This window comes from Gnatocerus cornutus, unplaced genomic scaffold, assembly GCF_029298725.1.
Source record: "Gnatocerus cornutus isolate USDA-ARS CGAHR unplaced genomic scaffold, icGnaCorn1.1 ctg00000028.1, whole genome shotgun sequence".
NCBI lineage: Eukaryota > Metazoa > Arthropoda > Insecta > Coleoptera > Tenebrionidae > Gnatocerus > Gnatocerus cornutus.
Window position 1 is genome coordinate 729229 of NW_028275378.1, and position 24425 is coordinate 753653.

Sequence of the window (24425 nt, forward strand, 5' to 3'; positions counted from 1 at the left end):
ATTCTGCGGTTTTCTTGCAATTCAGCCGTTGAATCTTGGTAAAAAGTCATGATTTTGTAGATTTCGTGCTCTTCTTTGCGAATTCAAGCCAGAAAACAACGAAATTCGGCGAGAAATCGTCGTTTTGCATCGAAATATGCAGTTTTCTGTAAGAATTTTGATGATTTCGTGCAGAATTCTGCTGTTTTCTTGCAATTCAGCCGTTGAATCTTAATAAAAAGTCATTATTTTGTAGATTTCGTGCTCTTCTTTGCGAACTCAAGCCAGAAAACTACGAAAATCGGCGAGATATCGTCGATTTGCATCGAAATATGCGGTTTTCTCTAAGAATTTTGATGATTTCGTGCAGAATTCTGCTGTTTTCTTGCAATTCAGCCGTTGAATCTTGGTAAAAAGTGATGATTTTGTTGATTTCGTGCTCTTCTTTGCGAATTCAAGCCAGAAAACAACGAAAATCGGCGAGAAATCGTCGTTTTGCATCGAAATATGCGGTTTTCTCTAAGATTTTTGACGATTTCGTGCAGAATTCTGCTGTTTTCTTGCAATTCAGCCGTTGAATCTTGGTAAAAAGTCATGATTTTGTAGATTTCGTGCTCTTCTTGGCAAATTCAAGATAGAAAACAACGAAAATCGGCGAGAAATTGTTGTTTTGCATCGAAATATGCAGTTTTCTCTAAGAATTTTGATGATTTCGTGCAGAATTCTGCTGTTTTCTTGCAATTTAGCCGTTGAATCTTGGTAAAAAGTCATGATTTTGTAGATTTCGTGCTCTTCTTTGCGAATTCAAGCCAAGAAACAACGAAAATCGGCGAGAAATCGTCGTTTTGCATCGAAATATGCGGTTTTCTGTAAGAATTTTGATGATTTCGTGCAGAATTCTGCTGTTTTCTTGCAATTCAGCCGTAGAATCTTGGTAAAAAGTGATGATTTTGTGGATTTCGTGCTCTTCTTTGCGAATTCAAGCCAGAAAACAACGAAAATCGGCGAGAAATCGTTGTTTTGCATCGAAATATGCGGTTTTCTGTAAGAATTTTGATGATTTTGTGCAGAATTCTGCTGTTTTCTTGCAATTCAGCCGTTGAATCTTGGTAAAAAGTCATGATTTTGTAGATTTCGTGCTCTTCTTTGCGAATTCAAGCCAGAAAACCACGAAAATCGGCGAGAAATCGTCGTTTTGCATCGAAATATGCGGTTTTCTCTAAGAATTTTGATGATTTCGTGCAGAATTCTGCTGTTTTCTTGCAATTCAGCCGTTGAATCTAGGTAAAAAGTCATGATTATGTAGATTTCGTGCTCTTCTTTGCGAATTCAAGCTAGAAAACAACGAAAATCGGCGAAAAATCGTCGTTTTGCATCGAAATATGCGGTTTTCTGTAAGAATTTTGATGATTTCGTGCAGAATTCTGCGGTTTTCTTGCAATTCAGCCGTTGAATCTTGGTAAAAAGTCATGATTTTGTAGATTTCGTGCTCTTCTTTGCGAATTCAAGCCAGAAAACAACGAAATTCGGCGAGAAATCGTCGTTTTGCATCGAAATATGCAGTTTTCTGTAAGAATTTTGATGATTTCGTGCAGAATTCTGCTGTTTTCTTGCAATTCAGCCGTTGAATCTTAATAAAAAGTCATTATTTTGTAGATTTCGTGCTCTTCTTTGCGAACTCAAGCCAGAAAACTACGAAAATCGGCGAGAAATCGTCGATTTGCATCGAAATATGCGGTTTTCTCAAAGAATTTTGATGATTTCGTGCAGAATTCTGCTGTTTTCTTGCAATTCAGCCGTTGAATCTTGGTAAAAAGTGATGATTTTGTTGATTTCGTGCTCTTCTTTGCGAATTCAAGCCAGAAAACAACGAAAATCGGCGAGAAATCGTCGTTTTGCATCGAAATATGCGGTTTTCTCTAAGAATTTTGACGATTTCGTGCAGAATTCTGCTGTTTTCTTGCAATTCAGCCGTTGAATCTTGGTAAAAAGTCATGATTTTGTAGATTTCGTGCTCTTCTTGGCAAATTCAAGATAGAAAACAACGAAAATCGGCGAGAAATTGTTGTTTTGCATCGAAATATGCAGTTTTCTCTAAGAATTTTGATGATTTCGTGCAGAATTCTGCTGTTTTCTTGCAATTCAGCCGTTGAATCTTGGTAAAAAGTCATGATTTTGTAGATTTCGTGCTCTTCTTTGCGAATTCAAGCCAGAAAACAACGAAAATCGGCGAGAAATCGTCGTTTTGCATCGAAATATGCGGTTTTCTGTAAGAATTTTGATGATTTCGTGCAGAATTCTGCTGTTTTCTTGCAATTCAGCCGTAGAATCTTGGTAAAAAGTGATGATTTTGTAGATTTCGTGCTCTTCTTTGCGAATTCAAGCCAGAAAACAACGAAAATCGGCGAGAAATCGTTGTTTTGCATCGAAATATGCGGTTTTCTGTAAGAATTTTGATGATTTTGTGCAGAATTCTGCTGTTTTCTTGCAATTCAGCCGTTGAATCTTGGTAAAAAGTCATGATTTTGTAGATTTCGTGCTCTTCTTTGCGAATTCAAGCCAGAAAACCACGAAAATCGGCGAGAAATCGTCGTTTTGCATCGAAATATGCGGTTTTCTCGAAGAATTTTGATGATTTCGTGCAGAATTCTGCTGTTTTCTTGCAATTCAGCCGTTGAATCTTGGTAAAAAGTGATGATTTTGTAGATTTCGTGCTCTTCTTTGCGAATTCAAGCCAGAAAACAACGAAAATCGGCGAGAAATCGTCGTTTTGCATCGAAATATGCGGTTTTCTCTAAGAATTTTGATGATTTCGTGCAGAATTCTGCTGTTTTCTTGCAATTCAGCTGTTGAATCTTGGTAAAAAGTAATGATTTTGTAGATTTCGTGCTCTTCTTTGCGAATTCAAGCCAGAAAACAACAAAAATCGGCGAGAAATCGTTGTTTTGCATCGAAATATGCGGTTTTCTGTAAGAATTTTGATGATTTTGTGCAGAATTCTGCTGTTTTCTTGCAATTCAGCCGTTGAATCTTAATAAAAAGTCATTATTTTGTAGATTTCGTGCTCTTCTTTGCGAACTCAAGCCAGAAAACTACGAAAATCGGCGAGAAATCGTCGTTTTGCATCGAAATATGCGGTTTTCTCTAAGAATTTTGATGATTTCGTGCAGAATTCTGCTGTTTTCTTGCAATTCAGCCGTTGAATCTTAATAAAAGGTCATTATTTTGTAGATCTCGTGCTCTTCTTTGCGAACTCAAGCCAGAAAACTACGAAAATCGGCGAGAAATCGTCGTTTTGCATCGAAATATGCGGTTTTCTGTAAGAATTTTGACGATTTCGTGCAGAATTCTGCTGTTTTCTTGCAATTCAGCCGTTGAATCTTGGTAAAAAGTCATGATTTTGTAGATTTCGTGCTCTTCTTTGCGAATTCAAGCCAGAAAACAACGAAAATCGGCGAGAAATCGTTGTTTTGCATCGAAATATGCGGTTTTCTGTAAGAATTTTGATGATTTTGTGCAGAATTCTGCTGTTTTCTTGCAATTCAGCCGTTGAATCTTAATAAAAAGTCATTATTTTGTAGATTTCGTGCTCTTCTTTGCGAACTCAAGCCAGAAAACTACGAAAATCGGCGAGAAATCGTCGTTTTGCATCGAAATATGCGGTTTTCTCTAAGAATTTTGACGATTTCGTGCAGAATTCTGCTGTTTTCTTGCAATTCAGCCGTTGAATCTTGGTAAAAAGTCATGATTTTGTAGATTTCGTGCTCTTCTTGGCAAATTCAAGATAGAAAACAACGAAAATCGGCGAGAAATTGTTGTTTTGCATCGAAATATGCAGTTTTCTCTAAGAATTTTGATGATTTCGTGCAGAATTCTGCTGTTTTCTTGCAATTCAGCCGTTGAATCTTGGTAAAAAGTCATGATTTTGTAGATTTCGTGCTCTTCTTTGCGAATTCAAGCCAGAAAACAACGAAAATCGGCGAGAAATCGTCGTTTTGCATCGAAATATGCGGTTTTCTGTAAGAATTTTGATGATTTCGTGCAGAATTCTGCTGTTTTCTTGCAATTCAGCCGTTGAATCTTGGTAAAAAGTGATGATTTTGTTGATTTCGTGCTCTTCTTTGCGAATTCAAGCCAGAAAACAACGAAAATCGGCGAGAAATCGTCGTTTTGCATCGAAATATGCGGTTTTCTCTAAGAATTTTGACGATTTCGTGCAGAATTCTGCTGTTTTCTTGCAATTCAGCCGTTGAATCTTGGTAAAAAGTCATGATTTTGTAGATTTCGTGCTCTTCTTTGCGAATTCAAGCTAGAAAACAACGAAAATCGGCGAAAAATCGTCGTTTTGCATCGAAATATGCGGTTTTCTGTAAGAATTTTGATGATTTCGTGCAGAATTCTGCGGTTTTCTTGCAATTCAGCCGTTGAATCTTGGTAAAAAGTCATGATTTTGTAGATTTCGTGCTCTTCTTTGCGAATTCAAGCCAGAAAACAACGAAATTCGGCGAGAAATCGTCGTTTTGCATCGAAATATGCAGTTTTCTGTAAGAATTTTGATGATTTCGTGCAGAATTCTGCTGTTTTCTTGCAATTCAGCCGTTGAATCTTAATAAAAAGTCATTATTTTGTAGATTTCGTGCTCTTCTTTGCGAACTCATGCCAGAAAACTACGAAAATCGGCGAGAAATCGTCGATTTGCATCGAAATATGCGGTTTTCTCTAAGAATTTTGATGATTTCGTGCAGAATTCTGCTGTTTTCTTGCAATTCAGCCGTTGAATCTTGGTAAAAAGTGATGATTTTGTTGATTTCGTGCTCTTCTTTGCGAATTCAAGCCAGAAAACAACGAAAATCGGCGAGAAATTGTCGTTTTGCATCGAAATATGCGGTTTTCTCTAAGAATTTTGACGATTTCGTGCAGAATTCAGCTGTTTTCTTGCAATTCAGCCGTTGAATCTTGGTAAAAAGTCATGATTTTGTAGATTTCGTGCTCTTCTTGGCAAATTCAAGATAGAAAACAACGAAAATCGGCGAGAAATTGTTGTTTTGCATCGAAATATGCAGTTTTCTCTAAGAATTTTGATGATTTCGTGCAGAATTCTGCTGTTTTCTTGCAATTCAGCCGTTGAATCTTGGTAAAAAGTCATGATTTTGTAGATTTCGTGCTCTTCTTTGCGAATTCAAGCCAGAAAACAACGAAAATCGGCGAGAAATCGTCCTTTTGCATCGAAATATGCGGTTTTCTGTAAGAATTTTGATGATTTCGTGCAGAATTCTGCTGTTTTCTTGCAATTCAGCCGTAGAATCTTGGTAAAAAGTGATGATTTTGTAGATTTCGTGCTCTTCTTTGCGAATTCAAGCCAGAAAACAACGAAAATCGGCGAGAAATCGTTGTTTTGCATCGAAATATGCGGTTTTCTGTAAGAATTTTGATGATTTTGTGCAGAATTCTGCTGTTTTCTTGCAATTCAGCCGTTGAATCTTGGTAAAAAGTGATGATTTTGTAGATTTCGTGCTCTTCTTTGCGAATTCAAGCCAGAAAACAACGAAAATCGGCGAGAAATCGTCGTTTTGCATCGAAATATGCGGTTTTCTCTAAGAATTTTGATGATTTCGTGCAGAATTCTGCTGTTTTCTTGCAATTCAGCTGTTGAATCTTGGTAAAAAGTAATGATTTTGTAGATTTCGTGCTCTTCTTTGCGAATTCAAGCCAGAAAACAACAAAAATCGGCGAGAAATCGTTGTTTTGCATCGAAATATGCGGTTTTCTGTAAGAATTTTGATGATTTTGTGCAGAATTCTGCTGTTTTCTTGCAATTCAGCCGTTGAATCTTAATAAAAAGTCATTATTTTGTAGATTTCGTGCTCTTCTTTGCGAACTCAAGCCAGAAAACTACGAAAATCGGCGAGAAATCTTCGTTTTGCATCGAAATATGCGGTTTTCTCTAAGAATTTTGATGATTTCGTGCAGAATTCTGCTGTTTTCTTGCAATTCAGCCGTTGAATCTTAATAAAAGGTCATTATTTTGTAGATCTCGTGCTCTTCTTTGCGAACTCAAGCCAGAAAACTACGAAAATCGGCGAGAAATCGTCGTTTTGCATCGAAATATGCGGTTTTCTGTAAGAATTTTGACGATTTCGTGCAGAATTCTGCTGTTTTCTTGCAATTCAGCCGTTGAATCTTGGTAAAAAGTCATGATTTTGTAGATTTCGTGCTCTTCTTTGCGAATTCAAGCCAGAAAACAACGAAAATCGGCGAGAAATCGTTGTTTTGCATCGAAATATGCGGTTTTCTGTAAGAATTTTGATGATTTTGTGCAGAATTCTGCTGTTTTCTTGCAATTCAGCCGTTGAATCTTAATAAAAAGTCATTATTTTGTAGATTTCGTGCTCTTCTTTGCGAACTCAAGCCAGAAAACTACGAAAATCGGCGAGAAATCGTCGTTTTGCATCGAAATATGCGGTTTTCTCTAAGAATTTTGACGATTTCGTGCAGAATTCTGCTGTTTTCTTGCAATTCAGCCGTTGAATCTTGGTAAAAAGTCATGATTTTGTAGATTTCGTGCTCTTCTTGGCAAATTCAAGATAGAAAACAACGAAAATCGGCGAGAAATTGTTGTTTTGCATCGAAATATGCAGTTTTCTCTAAGAATTTTGATGATTTCGTGCAGAATTCTGCTGTTTTCTTGCAATTCAGCCGTTGAATCTTGGTAAAAAGTCATGATTTTGTAGATTTCGTGCTCTTCTTTGCGAATTCAAGCCAGAAAACAACGAAAATCGGCGAGAAATCGTCGTTTTGCATCGAAATATGCGGTTTTCTGTAAGAATTTTGATGATTTCGTGCAGAATTCTGCTGTTTTCTTGCAATTCAGCCGTTGAATCTTGGTAAAAAGTGATGATTTTGTTGATTTCGTGCTCTTCTTTGCGAATTCAAGCCAGAAAACAACGAAAATCGGCGAGAAATCGTCGTTTTGCATCGAAATATGCGGTTTTCTCTAAGAATTTTGACGATTTCGTGCAGAATTCTGCTGTTTTCTTGCAATTCAGCCGTTGAATCTTGGTAAAAAGTCATGATTTTGTAGATTTCGTGCTCTTCTTTGCGAATTCAAGCTAGAAAACAACGAAAATCGGCGAAAAATCGTCGTTTTGCATCGAAATATGCGGTTTTCTGTAAGAATTTTGATGATTTCGTGCAGAATTCTGCGGTTTTCTTGCAATTCAGCCGTTGAATCTTGGTAAAAAGTCATGATTTTGTAGATTTCGTGCTCTTCTTTGCGAATTCAAGCCAGAAAACAACGAAATTCGGCGAGAAATCGTCGTTTTGCATCGAAATATGCAGTTTTCTGTAAGAATTTTGATGATTTCGTGCAGAATTCTGCTGTTTTCTTGCAATTCAGCCGTTGAATCTTAATAAAAAGTCATTATTTTGTAGATTTCGTGCTCTTCTTTGCGAACTCAAGCCAGAAAACTACGAAAATCGGCGAGAAATCGTCGATTTGCATCGAAATATGCGGTTTTCTCTAAGAATTTTGATGATTTCGTGCAGAATTCTGCTGTTTTCTTGCAATTCAGCCGTTGAATCTTGGTAAAAAGTGATGATTTTGTTGATTTCGTGCTCTTCTTTGCGAATTCAAGCCAGAAAACAACGAAAATCGGCGAGAAATTGTCGTTTTGCATCGAAATATGCGGTTTTCTCTAAGAATTTTGACGATTTCGTGCAGAATTCTGCTGTTTTCTTGCAATTCAGCCGTTGAATCTTGGTAAAAAGTCATGATTTTGTAGATTTCGTGCTCTTCTTGGCAAATTCAAGATAGAAAACAACGAAAATCGGCGAGAAATTGTTGTTTTGCATCGAAATATGCAGTTTTCTCTAAGAATTTTGATGATTTCGTGCAGAATTCTGCTGTTTTCTTGCAATTCAGCCGTTGAATCTTGGTAAAAAGTCATGATTTTGTAGATTTCGTGCTCTTCTTTGCGAATTCAAGCCAGAAAACAACGAAAATCGGCGAGAAATCGTCCTTTTGCATCGAAATATGCGGTTTTCTGTAAGAATTTTGATGATTTCGTGCAGAATTCTGCTGTTTTCTTGCAATTCAGCCGTAGAATCTTGGTAAAAAGTGATGATTTTGTAGATTTCGTGCTCTTCTTTGCGAATTCAAGCCAGAAAACAACGAAAATCGGCGAGAAATCGTTGTTTTGCATCGAAATATGCGGTTTTCTGTAAGAATTTTCATGATTTTGTGCAGAATTCTGCTGTTTTCTTGCAATTCAGCCGTTGAATCTTGATAAAAAGTCATGATTTTGTAGATTTTGTGCTCTTCTTTGCGAATTCAAGCCAGAAAACCACGAAAATCGGCGAGAAATCGTCGTTTTGCATCGAAATATGCGGTTTTCTCTAAGAATTTTGATGATTTCGTGCAGAATTCTGCTGTTTTCTTGCAATTCAGCCGTTGAATCTTGGTAAAAAGTGATGATTTTGTAGATTTCGTGCTCTTCTTTGCGAATTCAAGCCAGAAAACAACGAAAATCGGCGAGAAATCGTCGTTTTGCATCGAAATATGCGGTTTTCTCTAAGAATTTTGATGATTTCGTGCAGAATTCTGCTGTTTTCTTGCAATTCAGCTGTTGAATCTTGGTAAAAAGTAATGATTTTGTAGATTTCGTGCTCTTCTTTGCGAATTCAAGCCAGAAAACAACAAAAATCGGCGAGAAATCGTTGTTTTGCATCGAAATATGCGGTTTTCTGTAAGAATTTTGATGATTTTGTGCAGAATTCTGCTGTTTTCTTGCAATTCAGCCGTTGAATCTTAATAAAAAGTCATTATTTTGTAGATTTCGTGCTCTTCTTTGCGAACTCAAGCCAGAAAACTACGAAAATCGGCGAGAAATCGTCGTTTTGCATCGAAATATGCGGTTTTCTCTAAGAATTTTGATGATTTCGTGCAGAATTCTGCTGTTTTCTTGCAATTCAGCCGTTGAATCTTAGTAAAAAGTGATGATTTTGTTGATTTCGTGCTCTTCTTTGCGAATTCAAGCCAGAAAACAACGAAAATCGGCGAGAAATCGTCGTTTTGCATTGAAATATGCGGTTTTCTCTAAGAATTTTGACGATTTCGTGCAGAATTCTGCTGTTTTCTTGCAATTCAGCCGTTGAATCTTGGTAAAAAGTCATGATTTTGTAGATTTCGTGCTCTTCTTGGCAAATTCAAGATAGAAAACAACGAAAATCGGCGAGAAATCGTTGTTTTGCATCGAAATATGCAGTTTTCTCTAAGAATTTTGATGATTTCGTGCAGAATTCTGCTGTTTTCTTGCATTCAGCCGTTGAATCTTGGTAAAAAGTCATGATTTTGTAGATTTCGTGCTCTTCTTTGCGAATTCAAGCCAGAAAACAACGAAAATCGGCGAGAAATCGTCGTTTTGCATCGAAATATGCGGTTTTCTGTAAGAATTTTGATAATTTCGTGCAGAAATCTGCTGTTTTCTTGCAATTCAGCCGTAGAATCTTGGTAAAAAGTGATGATTTTGTAGATTTCGTGCTCTTCTTTGCGAATTCAAGCCAGAAAACAACGAAAATCGGCGAGAAATCGTTGTTTTGCATCGAAATATGCGGTTTTCTGTAAGAATTTTGATGATTTCGTGCAGAATTCTGCTGTTTTCTTGCAATTCAGCCGTTGAATCTTGGTAAAAAGTCATGATTTTGTAGATTTCGTGCTCTTCTTTGCGAATTCAGGCCAGAAAACCACGAAAATCGGCGAGAAATCGTCGTTTTGCATCGAAATATGCGGTTTTCTCTAAGAATTTTGATGATTTCGTGCAGAATTCTGCTGTTTTCTTGCAATTCAGCCGTTGAATCTTGGTAAAAAGTGATGATTTTGTAGATTTCGTGCTCTTCTTTGCGAATTCAAGCCAGAAAACAACGAAAATCGGCGAGAAATCGTCGTTTTGCATCGAAATATGCGGTTTTCTCTAAGAATTTTGATGATTTCGTGCAGAATTCTGCTGTTTTCTTGCAATTCAGCCGTTGAATCTTGATAAAAAGTCATGATTTTGTAGATTTCGTGCTCTTCTTTGCGAATTCAAGCCAGAAAACAACGAAAATCGGCGAGAAATCGTTGTTTTGCATCGAAATATGCGGTTTTCTGTAAGAATTTTGATGATTTTGTGCAGAATTCTGTTGTTTTCTTGCAATTCAGCCGTTGAATCTTGGTAAAAAGTCATGATTTTGTAGATTTCGTGCTCTTCTTTGCAAATTCTTGCCAGAAAACAACGAAGATCGGCGAGAAATCGTCGTTTTGCATCGAAATATGCGGTTTTCTGTAAGAATTTTGATGATTTCGTGCAGAATTCTGCTGTTTTCTTGCAATTCAGCCGTTGAATCTTGATAAAAAGTCATGATTTTGTAGATTTCGTTCTCTTCTTTGCGAATTCAAGCCAGAAAACAACGAAAATCGGCGAGAAATCGTCGTTTTGCATCGAAATATGCGGTTTTCTGTAAGAATTTTGATGATTTCGTGCAGAATTCTGCTGTTTTCTTGCAATTCAGCCGTTGAATCTTGATAAAAAGTCATGATTTTGTAGATTTCGTTCTCTTCTTTGCGAATTCAAGCCAGAAAACAACGAAAATCGGCGAGAAATCGTCGTTTTGCATCGAAATATGCGGTTTTCTGTAAGAATTTTGATGATTTCGTGCAGAATTCTGCTGTTTTCTTGCAATTCAGCCGATGAATCTATGTAAAAAGTCATGATTTTGTAGATTTCGTGCTCTTCTTGGCGAATTCAAGATAGAAAACAACGAAAATCGGCGAGAAATCGTTGTTTTGCATCGAAATATGCAGTTTTCTCTAAGAATTTTGATGATTTCGTGCAGAATTCTGCTGTTTTCTTGCAATTCAGCCGTTGAATCTTGGTAAAAAGTCATGATTTTGTAGATTTCGTGCTCTTCTTTGCGAATTCAAGCCAGAAAACAACGAAAATCGGCGAGAAATCGTCGTTTTGCATCGAAATATGCGGTTTTCTGTAAGAATTTTGATGATTTCGTGCAGAATTCTGCTGTGTTCTTGCAATTCAGCCGTTGAATCTTGGTAAAAAGTCATGATTTTGTAGATTCCGTGCTCTGCTTTGCGAATTCAAGATAAAAAACAACGAAAATCAGCGAGAAATCGTCGTTTTGCATCGAAATATGCGGTTTCCTCTAAGAATTTTGGTGATTTCGTGCAGAATTCTGCTGTTTTCTTGCAATTCAGCCGTTGAATCTTGGTAAAAAGTAATGATTTTGTACATTTCGTGCTCTTCTTTGCGAATTCAAGCCAGAAAACATCGAAAATCGGCGAGAAATCGTCGTTTTGCATCGAAATATGCGGTTTTCTCTAAGAATTTTGACGATTTCGTGCAGAATTCTGCTGTTTTTTTGCAATTCAGCCGTTGAATCTTGGTTAAAAGTCATGATTTTGTAGATTTTGTGCTCTTCTTTGCGAATTCAAGATAGAAAACAACGAAAATCAGCGAGAAATCGTCGTTTTGCATCGAAATATGCGGTTTTCTCTAAGAATTTCGATGATTTCGTGCAGAATTCTGCTGTTTTCTTGCAATTCAGCCGTTGAATCTTGGTAAAAAGTCATGATTTTGTGGATTTCGTGCTCTTCTTTGCAAATTCATGCCAGAAAACAACGAAAATCAGCGAGAAATCGTCGTTTTGCATCGAAATATGCGGTTTTCTGTAAGAATTTTGATGATTTCGTGCAGAATTCTGCTGTTTTCTTGCAATTCAGCCGTTGAATCTTGGTAAAAAGTCATGATTTTGTAGATTTCGTGCTCTTCTTTGCGAATTCAAGCCAGAAAACAACGAAAATCGGCGAAAAATCGTCGTTTTGCATCGAAATATGCGGTTTTCTGTAAGAATTTTGATGATTTCGTGCAGAATTCTGCTGTTTTCTTGCAATTCAGCCGTTGAATCTTGGTAAAAAGTCATGCTTTTGTAGATTCCGTGCTCTTCTTTGCGAATTCAAGATAGAAAACAACGAAAATCAGCGAGAAATCGTCGTTTTGCATCGAAATATGCGGTTTTCTCTAAGAATTTTGATGATTTCGTGCAAAATTCTGCTGTTTTCTTGCAATTCAGCCGTTGAATCTTGGTAAAAAGTGATGATTTTGTAGATTTCGTGCTCTTCTTTGCGAATTCAAGCCAGAAAACAACGAAAATCGGCGAGAAATCGTCGTTTTGCATCGAAATATGCGGTTTTCTCTAAGAATTTTGATGATTTCGTGCAGAATTCTGCTGTTTTCTTGCAATTCAGCCGTTGAATCTTGGTAAAAAGTGATGATTTTGTAGATTTCGTGCTCTTCTTTGCGAATTCAAGCCAGAAAACAACGAAAATCGGCGAGAAATCGTCGTTTTGCATCGAAATATGCGGTTTTCTCTAAGAATTTTGACGATTTCGTGCAGAATTCTGCTGTTTTCTTGCAATTTAGCCGTTGAATCTTGGTAAAAAGTCATGATTTTGTAGATTTCGTGCTCTTCTTTGCGAATTCAAGCCAGAAAACAACGAAAATCGGCGAGAAATCGTTGTTTTGCATCGAAATATACGGTTTTCTGTAAGAATTTTGATGATTTCGTGCAGAATTCTGCTGTTTTCTTGCAATTCAGCCGTTGAATCTTGGTAAAAAGTCATGATTTTGTAGATTTCGTGCTCTTCTTTGCAAATTCTTGCCAGAAAACAACGAAAATCGGCGAGAAATCGTTGTTTTGCATCGAAATATACGGTTTTCTGTAAGAATTTTGATGATTTCGTGCAGAATTCTGCTGTGTTCTTGCAATTCAGCCGTTGAATCTTGGTAAAAAGTCATGATTTTGTAGATTCCGTGCTCTGCTTTGCGAATTCAAGATAAAAAACAACGAAAATCAGCGAGAAATCGTCGTTTTGCATCGAAATATGCGGTTTCCTCTAAGAATTTTGGTGATTTCGTGCAGAATTCTGCTGTTTTCTTGCAATTCAGCCGTTGAATCTTGGTAAAAAGTAATGATTTTGTACATTTCGTGCTCTTCTTTGCGAATTCAAGCCAGAAAACATCGAAAATCGGCGAGAAATCGTCGTTTTGCATCGAAATATGCGGTTTTCTCTAAGAATTTTGACGATTTCGTGCAGAATTCTGCTGTTTTTTTGCAATTCAGCCGTTGAATCTTGGTTAAAAGTCATGATTTTGTAGATTTTGTGCTCTTCTTTGCGAATTCAAGATAGAAAACAACGAAAATCAGCGAGAAATCGTCGTTTTGCATCGAAATATGCGGTTTTCTCTAAGAATTTCGATGATTTCGTGCAGAATTCTGCTGTTTTCTTGCAATTCAGCCGTTGAATCTTGGTAAAAAGTCATGATTTTGTGGATTTCGTGCTCTTCTTTGCAAATTCATGCCAGAAAACAACGAAAATCAGCGAGAAATCGTCGTTTTGCATCGAAATATGCGGTTTTCTGTAAGAATTTTGATGATTTCGTGCAGAATTCTGCTGTTTTCTTGCAATTCAGCCGTTGAATCTTGGTAAAAAGTCATGATTTTGTAGATTTCGTGCTCTTCTTTGCGAATTCAAGCCAGAAAACAACGAAAATCGGCGAAAAATCGTCGTTTTGCATCGAAATATGCGGTTTTCTGTAAGAATTTTGATGATTTCGTGCAGAATTCTGCTGTTTTCTTGCAATTCAGCCGTTGAATCTTGGTAAAAAGTCATGCTTTTGTAGATTCCGTGCTCTTCTTTGCGAATTCAAGATAGAAAACAACGAAAATCAGCGAGAAATCGTCGTTTTGCATCGAAATATGCGGTTTTCTCTAAGAATTTTGATGATTTCGTGCAAAATTCTGCTGTTTTCTTGCAATTCAGCCGTTGAATCTTGGTAAAAAGTGATGATTTTGTAGATTTCGTGCTCTTCTTTGCGAATTCAAGCCAGAAAACAACGAAAATCGGCGAGAAATCGTCGTTTTGCATCGAAATATGCGGTTTTCTCTAAGAATTTTGATGATTTCGTGCAGAATTCTGCTGTTTTCTTGCAATTCAGCCGTTGAATCTTGGTAAAAAGTGATGATTTTGTAGATTTCGTGCTCTTCTTTGCGAATTCAAGCCAGAAAACAACGAAAATCGGCGAGAAATCGTCGTTTTGCATCGAAATATGCGGTTTTCTCTAAGAATTTTGACGATTTCGTGCAGAATTCTGCTGTTTTCTTGCAATTTAGCCGTTGAATCTTGGTAAAAAGTCATGATTTTGTAGATTTCGTGCTCTTCTTTGCGAATTCAAGCCAGAAAACAACGAAAATCGGCGAGAAATCGTTGTTTTGCATCGAAATATACGGTTTTCTGTAAGAATTTTGATGATTTCGTGCAGAATTCTGCTGTTTTCTTGCAATTCAGCCGTTGAATCTTGGTAAAAAGTCATGATTTTGTAGATTTCGTGCTCTTCTTTGCAAATTCTTGCCAGAAAACAACGAAAATCGGCGAGAAATCGTCGTTTTGCATCGAAATATGTGGTTTTCTGTAAGAATTTTGATGATTTCGTGCAGAATTTTGCTGTTTTCTTGCAATTCAGCCGTTGAATCTTGGTAAAAAGTCATGATTTTGTAGATTTCGTTCTCTTCTTTGCGAATTCAAGCCAGAAAACAACGAAAATCGGCGAGAAATCGTCGTTTTGCATCGAAATATGCGGTTTTCTGTAAGAATTTTGATGATTTCGTGCAGAATTCTGCTGTTTTCTTGCAATTCAGCCGATGAATCTATGTAAAAAGTCATGATTTTGTAGATTTCGTGCTCTTCTTGGCGAATTCAAGATAGAAAACAACGAAAATCGGCGAGAAATCGTTGTTTTGCATCGAAATATGCAGTTTTCTCTAAGAATTTTGATGATTTCGTGCAGAATTCTGCTGTTTTCTTGCAATTCAGCCGTTGAATCTTGGTAAAAAGTCATGATTTTGTAGATTTCGTGCTCTTCTTTGCGAATTCAAGCCAGAAAACAACGAAAATCGGCGAGAAATCGTCGTTTTGCATCGAAATATGCGGTTTTCTGTAAGAATTTTGATGATTTCGTGCAGAATTCTGCTGTGTTCTTGCAATTCAGCCGTTGAATCTTGGTAAAAAGTCATGATTTTGTAGATTCCGTGCTCTGCTTTGCGAATTCAAGATAAAAAACAACGAAAATCAGCGAGAAATCGTCGTTTTGCATCGAAATATGCGGTTTCCTCTAAGAATTTTGATGATTTCGTGCAGAATTCTGCTGTTTTCTTGCAATTCAGCCGTTGAATCTTGGTAAAAAGTAATGATTTTGTAGATTTCGTGCTCTTCTTTGCGAATTCAAGCCAGAAAACATCGAAAATCGGCGAGAAATCGTCGTTTTGCATCGAAATATGCGGTTTTCTCTAAGAATTTTGACGATTTCGTGCAGAATTCTGCTGTTTTTTTGCAATTCAGCCGTTGAATCTTGGTAAAAAGTCATGATTTTGTAGATTTTGTGCTCTTCTTTGCGAATTCAAGATAGAAAACAACGAAAATCAGCGAGAAATCGTCGTTTTGCATCGAAATATGCGGTTTTCTCTAAGAATTTCGATGATTTCGTGCAGAATTCTGCTGTTTTCTTGCAATTCAGCCGTTGAATCTTGGTAAAAAGTCATGATTTTGTGGATTTCGTGCTCTTCTTTGCAAATTCATGCCAGAAAACAACGAAAATCGGCGAGAAATCGTCGTTTTGCATCGAAATATGCGGTTTTCTGTAAGAATTTTGATGATTTCGTGCAGAATTCTGCTGTTTTCTTGCAATTCAGCCGTTGAATCTTGGTAAAAAGTCATGATTTTGTAGATTTCGTGCTCTTCTTTGCGAATTCAAGCCAGAAAACAACGAAAATCGGCGAAAAATCGTCGTTTTGCATCGAAATATGCGGTTTTCTGTAAGAATTTTGATGATTTCGTGCAGAATTCTGCTGTTTTCTTGCAATTCAGCCGTTGAATCTTGGTAAAAAGTCATGCTTTTGTAGATTCCGTGCTCTTCTTTGCGAATTCAAGATAGAAAACAACGAAAATCAGCGAGAAATCGTCGTTTTGCATCGAAATATGCGGTTTTCTCTAAGAATTTTGATGATTTCGTGCAAAATTCTGCTGTTTTCTTGCAATTCAGCCGTTGAATCTTGGTAAAATGTGATGATTTTGTAGATTTCGTGCTCTTCTTTGCGAATTCAAGCCAGAAAACAACGAAAATCGGCGAGAAATCGTCGTTTTGCATCGAAATATGCGGTTTTCTCTAAGAATTTTGATGATTTCGTGCAGAATTCTGCTGTTTTCTTGCAATTCAGCCGTTGAATCTTGGTAAAAAGTGATGATTTTGTAGATTTCGTGCTCTTCTTTGCGAATTCAAGCCAGAAAACAACGAAAATCGGCGAGAAATCGTCGTTTTGCATCGAAATATGCGGTTTTCTCTAAGAATTTTGACGATTTCGTGCAGAATTCTGCTGTTTTCTTGCAATTCAGCCGTTGAATCTTGGTAAAAAGTCATGATTTTGTAGATTTCGTGCTCTTCTTTGCGAATTCAAGCCAGAAAACAACGAAAATCGGCGAGAAATCGTTGTTTTGCATCGAAATATACGGTTTTCTGTAAGAATTTTGATGATTTCGTGCAGAATTCTGCTGTTTTCTTGCAATTCAGCCGTTGAATCTTGGTAAAAAGTCATGATTTTGTAGATTTCGTGCTCTTCTTTGCAAATTCTTGCCAGAAAACAACGAAAATCGGCGAGAAATCGTCGTTTTGCATCGAAATATGTGGTTTTCTGTAAGAATTTTGATGATTTCGTGCAGAATTTTGCTGTTTTCTTGCAATTCAGCCGTTGAATCTATGTAAAAAGTCATGATTTTGTAGATTTCGTTCTCTTCTTTGCGAATTCAAGCCAGAAAACAACGAAAATCGGCGAGAAATCGTCGTTTTGCATCGAAATAGGCGGTTTTCTGTAAGAATTTTGATGATTTCGTTCAGAATTCTGCTGTTTTCTTGCAATTCAGCCGTTGAATCTAGGTAAAAAGTCATGATTTTGTAGATTTCGTGCCCTTCTTGGCGAACTCAAGATAGAAAACAACGAAAATCGGCGAGAAATCGTTGTTTTGCATCGAAATATGCGGTTTTCTGTAAGAATTTTGATGATTTCGTGCAGAATTCTGCTGTTTTCTTGCAATTCAGCCGATGAATCTATGTAAAAAGTCATGATTTTGTAGATTTCGTGCTCTTCTTGGCGAATTCAAGATAGAAAACAACGAAAATCGGCGAGAAATCGTTGTTTTGCATCGAAATATGCATTTTTCTGTAAGAATTTTGATGATTTCGTGCAGAATTCTGCTGTTTTCTTGCAATTCAGCCGTTGAATCTTGGTAAAAAGTCATGATTTTGTAGATTTCGTGCTCTTCTTTGCGAATTCAAACCAGAAAACAACGAAAATCAGCGAGAAATCGTCGTTTTGCATCGAAATATGCGGTTTTCTGTGAGAATTTTGATGATTTCGTGCAGAATTCTGCTGTTTTCTTGCAATTCAGCCGTTGAATCTTGGTAAAAAGTCATGATTTTGTAGATTTCGTTCTCTTCTTTGCGAATTCAAGCCAGAAAACAACGAAAATCGGCGAGAAATCGTCGTTTTGCATCGAAATATGCGGTTTTCTGTAAGAATTTTGATGATTTCGTGCAGAATTCTGCTGTTTTCTTGCAATTCAGCCGTTGAATCTAGGTAAAAAGTCATGATTTTGTAGATTTCGTGCTCTTCTTTGCGAATTCAAGCCAGAAAACAACGAAAATCGGCGAGAAATCGTTGTTTTGCATCGAAATATGCGGTTTTCTGTAAGAATTTTGATGATTTCGTGCAGAATTCTGCTGTTTTCTTGCAATTCAGCCGTTGAATCTAGGTAAAAAGTCATGATTTTGTAGATTTCGTGCTCTTCTTTGCGAATTCAAGCCAGAAAACAACGAAAATCGGCGAGAAATCGTCGTTTTGCATCGAAATATGCGGTTTTCTGTAAGAGTTTTGATGATTTCGTGCAGAATTCTGCTGTTTTCTTGCAATTCAGCCGTTGAATCTAGGTAAAAAGTCATGATTTTGTAGATTTCGTGCTCTTCTTTGCGAATTCAAGCCAGAAAACAACGAAAATCGGCGAGAAATCGTCGTTTTGCATCGAAATATGCGGTTTTCTCTAAGAATTTTGACGATTTCGTGCAGAATTCTGCTGTTTTCTTGCAATTCAGCCGTTGAATCTTGGTAAAAAGTCATGATTTTGTAGATTTCGTGCTCTTCTTTGCGAATTCAAGCCAGAAAACAACGATAATCGGCGAGAAATCGTTGTTTTGCATCGAAATATGCGGTTTTCTGTAAGAATTTTGATGATTTCGTGCAGAATTCTGCTGTTTTCTTGCAATTCAGCCGTTGAATCTAGGTAAAAAGTCATGATTTTGTAGATTTCGTGCTCTTCTTTGCGAATTCAAGCCAGAAAACAACGAAAATCGGCGAGAAATCGTTGTTTTGCATCGAAATATGCGGTTTTCTGTAAGAATTTTGATGATTTCGTGCAGAATTCTGCTGTTTTCTTGCAATTCAGCCGTTGAATCTTGGTAAAAAGTCATGATTTTGTAGATTTCGTTCTCTTCTTTGCGAATTCAAGCCAGAAAACAACGAAAATCGGCGAGAAATCGTCGTTTTGCATCGAAATATGCGGTTTTCTGTAAGAATTTTGATGATTTCGTGCAGAATTCTGCTGTTTTCTTGCAATTCAGCCGTTGAATCTAGGTAAAAAGTCATGATTTTGTAGATTTCGTGCTCTTCTTTGCGAATTCAAGCCAGAAAACAACGAAAATCGGCGAGAAATCGTTGTTTTGCATCGAAATATGCGGTTTTCTGTAAGAATTTTGATGATTTCGTGCAGAATTCTGCTGTTTTCTTGCAATTCAGCCGTTGAATCTAGGTAAAAAGTCATGATTTTGTAGATTTCGTGCTCTTCTTTGCGAATTCAAGCCAGAAAACAACGAAAATCGGCGAGAAATCGTCGTTTTGCATCGAAATATGCGGTTTTCTGTAAGAATTTTGATGATTTCGTGCAGAATTCTGCTGTTTTCTTGCAATTCAGCCGTTGAATCTAGGTAAAAAGTCATGATTTTGTAGATTTCGTGCTCTTCTTTGCGAATTCAAGCCAGAAAACAACGAAAATCGGCGAGAAATCGTCGTTTTGCATCGAAATATGCGGTTTTCTCTAAGAATTTTGACGATTTCGTGCAGAATTCTGCTGTTTTCTTGCAATTCAGCCGTTGAATCTTGGTAAAAAGTCATGATTTTGTAGATTTCGTGCTCTTCTTTGCGAATTCAAGCCAGAAAACAACGATAATCGGCGAGAAATCGTTGTTTTGCATCGAAATATGCGGTTTTCTGTAAGAATTTTGATGATTTCGTGCAGAATTCTGCTGTTTTCTTGCAATTCAGCCGTTGAATCTAGGTAAAAAGTCATTGATTTTGTAGATTTCGTGCTCTTCTTTGCGAATTCAAGCCAGAAAACAACGAAAATCGGCGAGAAATCGTTGTTTTGCATCGAAATATGCGGTTTTCTGTAAGAATTTTGATGATTTCGTGCAGAATTCTGCTGTTTTCTTGCAATTCAGCCGTTGAATCTTGGTAAAAAGTCATGATTTTGTAGATTTCGTGCTCTTCTTTGCAAATTCTTGCCAGAAAACAACGAAGATCGGCGAGAAATCGTCGTTTTGCATCGAAATATGCGGTTTTCTGTAAGAATTTTGATGATTTCGTGCAGAATTCTGCTGTTTTCTTACATTCAGCCGTTGAATCTTGGTAAAAAGTCATGATATTGTAGATTTCGTTCTCTTCTTTGCGAATTCAAGCCAGAAAACAACGAAAATCGGCGAGAAATCGTCGTTTTGCATCGAAATATGCGGTTTTCTGTAAGAATTTTGATGATTTCGTGCAGAATTCTGCTGTTTTCTTGCAATTCAGCCGTTGAATCTAGGTAAAAAGTCATGATTTTGTAGATTTCGTGCTCTTCTTTGCGAATTCAAGCCAGAAAACAACGAAAATCGGCGAGAAATCGTTGTTTTGCATCGAAATTTGCGGTTTTCTGTAAGAATTTTGATGATTTCGTGCAGAATTCTGCTGTTTTCTTGCAATTCAGCCGTTGAATCTAGGTAAAAAGTCATGATTTTGTAGATTTCGTGCTCTTCTTTGCGAATTCAAGCCAGAAAACAACGAAAATCGGCGAGAAATCGTTGTTTTGCATCGAAATATGCGGTTTTCTGTAAGAATTTTGATGATTTCGTGCAGAATTCTGCTGTTTTCTTGCAATTCAGCCGTTGAATCTTGGTAAAAAGTCATGATTTTGTAGATTTCGTGCTCTTCTTTGCAAATTCTTGCCAGAAAACTACGAAGATCGGCGAGAAATCGTCGTTTTGCATCGAAATATGCGGTTTTCTGTAAGAATTTTGATGATTTCGTGCAGAATTCTGCTGTTTTCTTGCAATTCAGCCGTTGAATCTTGGTAAAAAATCATGATTTTGTAGATTTCGTTCTCTTCTTTGCGAATTCAAGCCAGAAAACAACGAAAATCGGCGAGAAATCGTCGTTTTGCATCGAAATATGCTGTTTTCTGTAAGAATTTTGATGATTTCGTGCAGAATTCTGCTGTTTTCTTGCAATTCAGCCGTTGAATCTAGGTAAAAAGTCATGATTTTGTAGATTTCGTGCTCTTCTTGGCGAACTCAAGATAGAAAACAACGAAAATCGGCGAGAAATCGTTGTTTTGCATCGAAATATGCGGTTTTCTGTAAGAATTTTGATGATTTCGTGCAGAATTCTGCTGTTTTCTTGCAATTCAGCCGATGAATCTATGTAAAAAGTCATGATTTTGTAGATTTCGTGCTCTTCTTGGCGAATTCAAGATAGAAAACAACGAAAATCGGCGAGAAATCGTTGTTTTGCATCGAAATATGCAGTTTTCTCTAAGAATTTTGATGATTTCGTGCAGAATTCTGCTGTTTTCTTGCAATTCAGCCGTTGAATCTTGGTAAAAAGTCATGATTTTGTAGATTTCGTGCTCTTCTTTGCGAATTCAAACCAGAAAACAACGAAAATCAGCGAGAAATCGTCGTTTTGCATCGAAATATGCGGTTTTCTCTAAGAATTTTGATGATTTCGTGCAGAATTCTGCTGTTTTCTTGCAATTCAGCCGTTGAATCTTGGTAAAAAGTCATGATTTTGTGGATTTCGTGCTCTTCTTTGCAAATTCATGCCAGAAAACAACGAAAATCGGCGAGAAATCGTCGTTTTGCATCGAAATATGCGGTTTTCTGTAAGAATTTTGATGATTTCGTGCAGAATTCTGCTGTTTTCTTGCAATTCAGCCGTTGAATCTTGGTAAAAAGTCATGATTTTGTAGATTTCGTGCTCTTCTTTGCGAATTCAAGATAGAAAACGACGAAAATCAGCGAGAAATCGTCGTTTTGCATCGAAATATGCGGTTTTCTCTAAGAATTTTGATGATTTCGTGCAAAATTCTGCTGTTTTCTTGCAATTCAGCCGTTGAATCTTGGTAAAAAGTGATGATTTTGTAGATTTCGTGCTCTTCTTTGCGAATTCAAGCCAGAAAACAACGAAAATCGGCGAGAAATCGTCGTTTTGCATCGAAATATGCGGTTTTCTCTAAGAATTTTGATGATTTCGTGCAGAATTCTGCTGTTTTCTTGCAATTCAGCCGTTGAATCTTGGTAAAAAGTGATGATTTTGTAAATTTCGTGCTCTTCTTTGCGAATTCAAGCCAGAAAACAACGAAAATCGGCGAGAAATCGTCGTTTTGCATCGAAATATGCGGTTTTCTCTAAGAATTTTGACAATTTCGTGCAGAATTCTGCTGTTTTCTTGCAATTCAGCCGTTGAATCTTGGTAAAAAGTCATGATTTTGTGGATTTCGTGCTCTTCTTTGCGAATTCAAGCCAGAAAACAACGAAAATCGGCGAGAAATCGTTGTTTTGCATCGAAATATGCGGTTTTCTGTAAGAATTTTGATGATTTCGTGCAGAATTCTGCTGTTTTCTTGCAATTCAGCCGTTGAATCTTGGTAAAAAGTCATGATTTTGTAGATTTCGTGCTCTTCTTTGCAAATTTTTGCCAGAAAACAACGAAGATCGGCGAGAAATCGTCGTTTTGCATCGAAATATGCGGTTTTCTGTAAGAATTTTGATGATTTCGTGCAGAATTCTGCTGTTTTCTTGCAATTCAGCCGTTGAATCTTGGTAAAAAGTCATGATTTTGTAGATTTCGTTCTCTTCTTTGCGAATTCAAGCCAGAAAACAACGAAAATCGGCGAGAAATCGTCGTTTTGCATCGAAATATGCGGTTTTCTGTAAGAATTTTGATGATTTCGTGCAGAATTCTGCTGTTTTCTTGCAATTCAGCCGTTGAATCTAGGTAAAAAGTCATGATTTTGTAGATTTCGTGCTCTTCTTGGCGAACTCAAGATAGAAAACAACGAAAATCGGCGAGAAATCGTTGTTTTGCATCGAAATATGCAGTTTTCTCTAAGAATTTTGATGATTTCGTGCAGAATTCTGCTGTTTTCTTGCAATTCAGACGTTGAATCTTGGTAAAAAGTCATGATTTTGTAGATTTCGTGCTCTTCTTTGCGAATTCAAACCAGAAAACAACGAAAATCGGCGAGAAATCGTCGTTTTGCATCGAAATATGCGGTTTTCTGTAAGAACTTTGATGATTTCGTGCAGAATTCTGCTGTTTTCTTGCAATTCAGCCGTTGAATCTAGGTAAAAAGTCATGATTTTGTAGATTTCGTGCTCTTCTTGGCGAATTCAAGATAGAAAACAACGAAAATCGGCGAGAAATCGTTGTTTTGCATCGAAATATGCAGTTTTCTCTAAGAATTTTGATGATTTCGTGCAGAATTCTGCTGTTTTCTTGCAATTCAGCTGTTGAATCTTGGTAAAAAGTCATGATTTTGTAGATTTCGTGCTCTTCTTTGCGAATTCAAGCCAGAAAACCTCGAAAATCGGCGAGAAATCGTCGTTTTGCATCGAAATATGCGGTTTTCTCTAAGAATTTTGACGATTTCGTGCAGAATTCAGCTGTTTTCTTGCAATTCAGCCGTTGAATCTTGGTAAAAAGTCATGATTTTGTAGATTTTGTGCTCTTCTTTGCGAATTCAAGATAGAAAACAACGAAAATCAGCGAGAAATCGTCGTTTTGCATCGAAATATGCGGTTTTCTCTAAAAATTTTGATGATTTCGTGCAGAATTCTGCTGTTTTCTTGCAATTCAGCCGTTGAATCTTGGTAAAAAGTCATGATTTTGTGGATTTCGTGCTCTTCTTTGCAAATTCATGCCAGAAAACAACGAAAATCGGCGAGAAATCGTCGTTTTGCATCGAAATATGCGGTTTTCTGTAAGAATTTTAATGATTTCGTGCAGAATTCTGCTGTTTTCTTGCAATTCAGCCGTTGAATCTTGGTAAAAAGTCATGATTTTGTAGATTTCGTGCTCTTTTTTGCGAATTCAAGCCAGAAAACAACGAAAATCGGCGAGAAATCGTCGTTTTGCATCGAAAAATGCGGTTTTCAGTAAGAATTTTGATGATTTCGTGCAGAATTCTGCTGTTTGCTTGCAATTCAGCCGTTGAATCTTGGTAAAAAGTAATGATTTTGTAGATTTCGTGCTCTTCTTTGCGAATTCAAGCTAGAAAACAACGAAAATCGGCGAGAAATCGTCGTTTTGCATCGAAATATGCGGTTTTCTCTAAGAATTTTGACGATTTCGTGCAGAATTCTGCTGTTTTCTTGCAATTCAGCCGTTGAATCTTGGTAAAAAGTCATGATTTTGTAGATTTTGTGCTCTTCTTTGCGAATTGAAGATAGAAAACAACGAAAATCGGCGAGAAATCGTCGTTTTACATCGAAATATGCGGTTTTCTCTAAGAATTTTGATGATTTCGTGCAGAATTCTGCTGTTTTCTTGCAATTCAACTGTTGAATCTTGGTAAAAAGTCATGATTTTGTAGATTTCGTGCTCTTTTATGCAAATTCATGCCAGAAAACAACGAAAATCGGCGAGAAATCGTCGTTTTGCATCGAAATATGCGGTTTTCTGTAAGAATTTTGATGATTTCGTGCAGAATTCTGCTGTTTTCTTGCAATTCAGCCGTTGAATCTTGGTAAAAAGTCATGATTTTGTAGATTTCGTGCTCTTCTTTGCGAATTCAAGCCAGAAAACAACGAAAATCGGCGAGAAATCGTCGTTTTGCATCGAAATATGCGGTTTTCTGTAAGAATTTTGATGATTTCGTGCAGAATTCTGCTGTTTTCTTGCAATTCAGCCGTTGAATCTAGGTAAAAAGTCTTGATTTTGTAGATTTCGTGCTCTTCTTGGCGAATTCAAGATAGAAAACAACG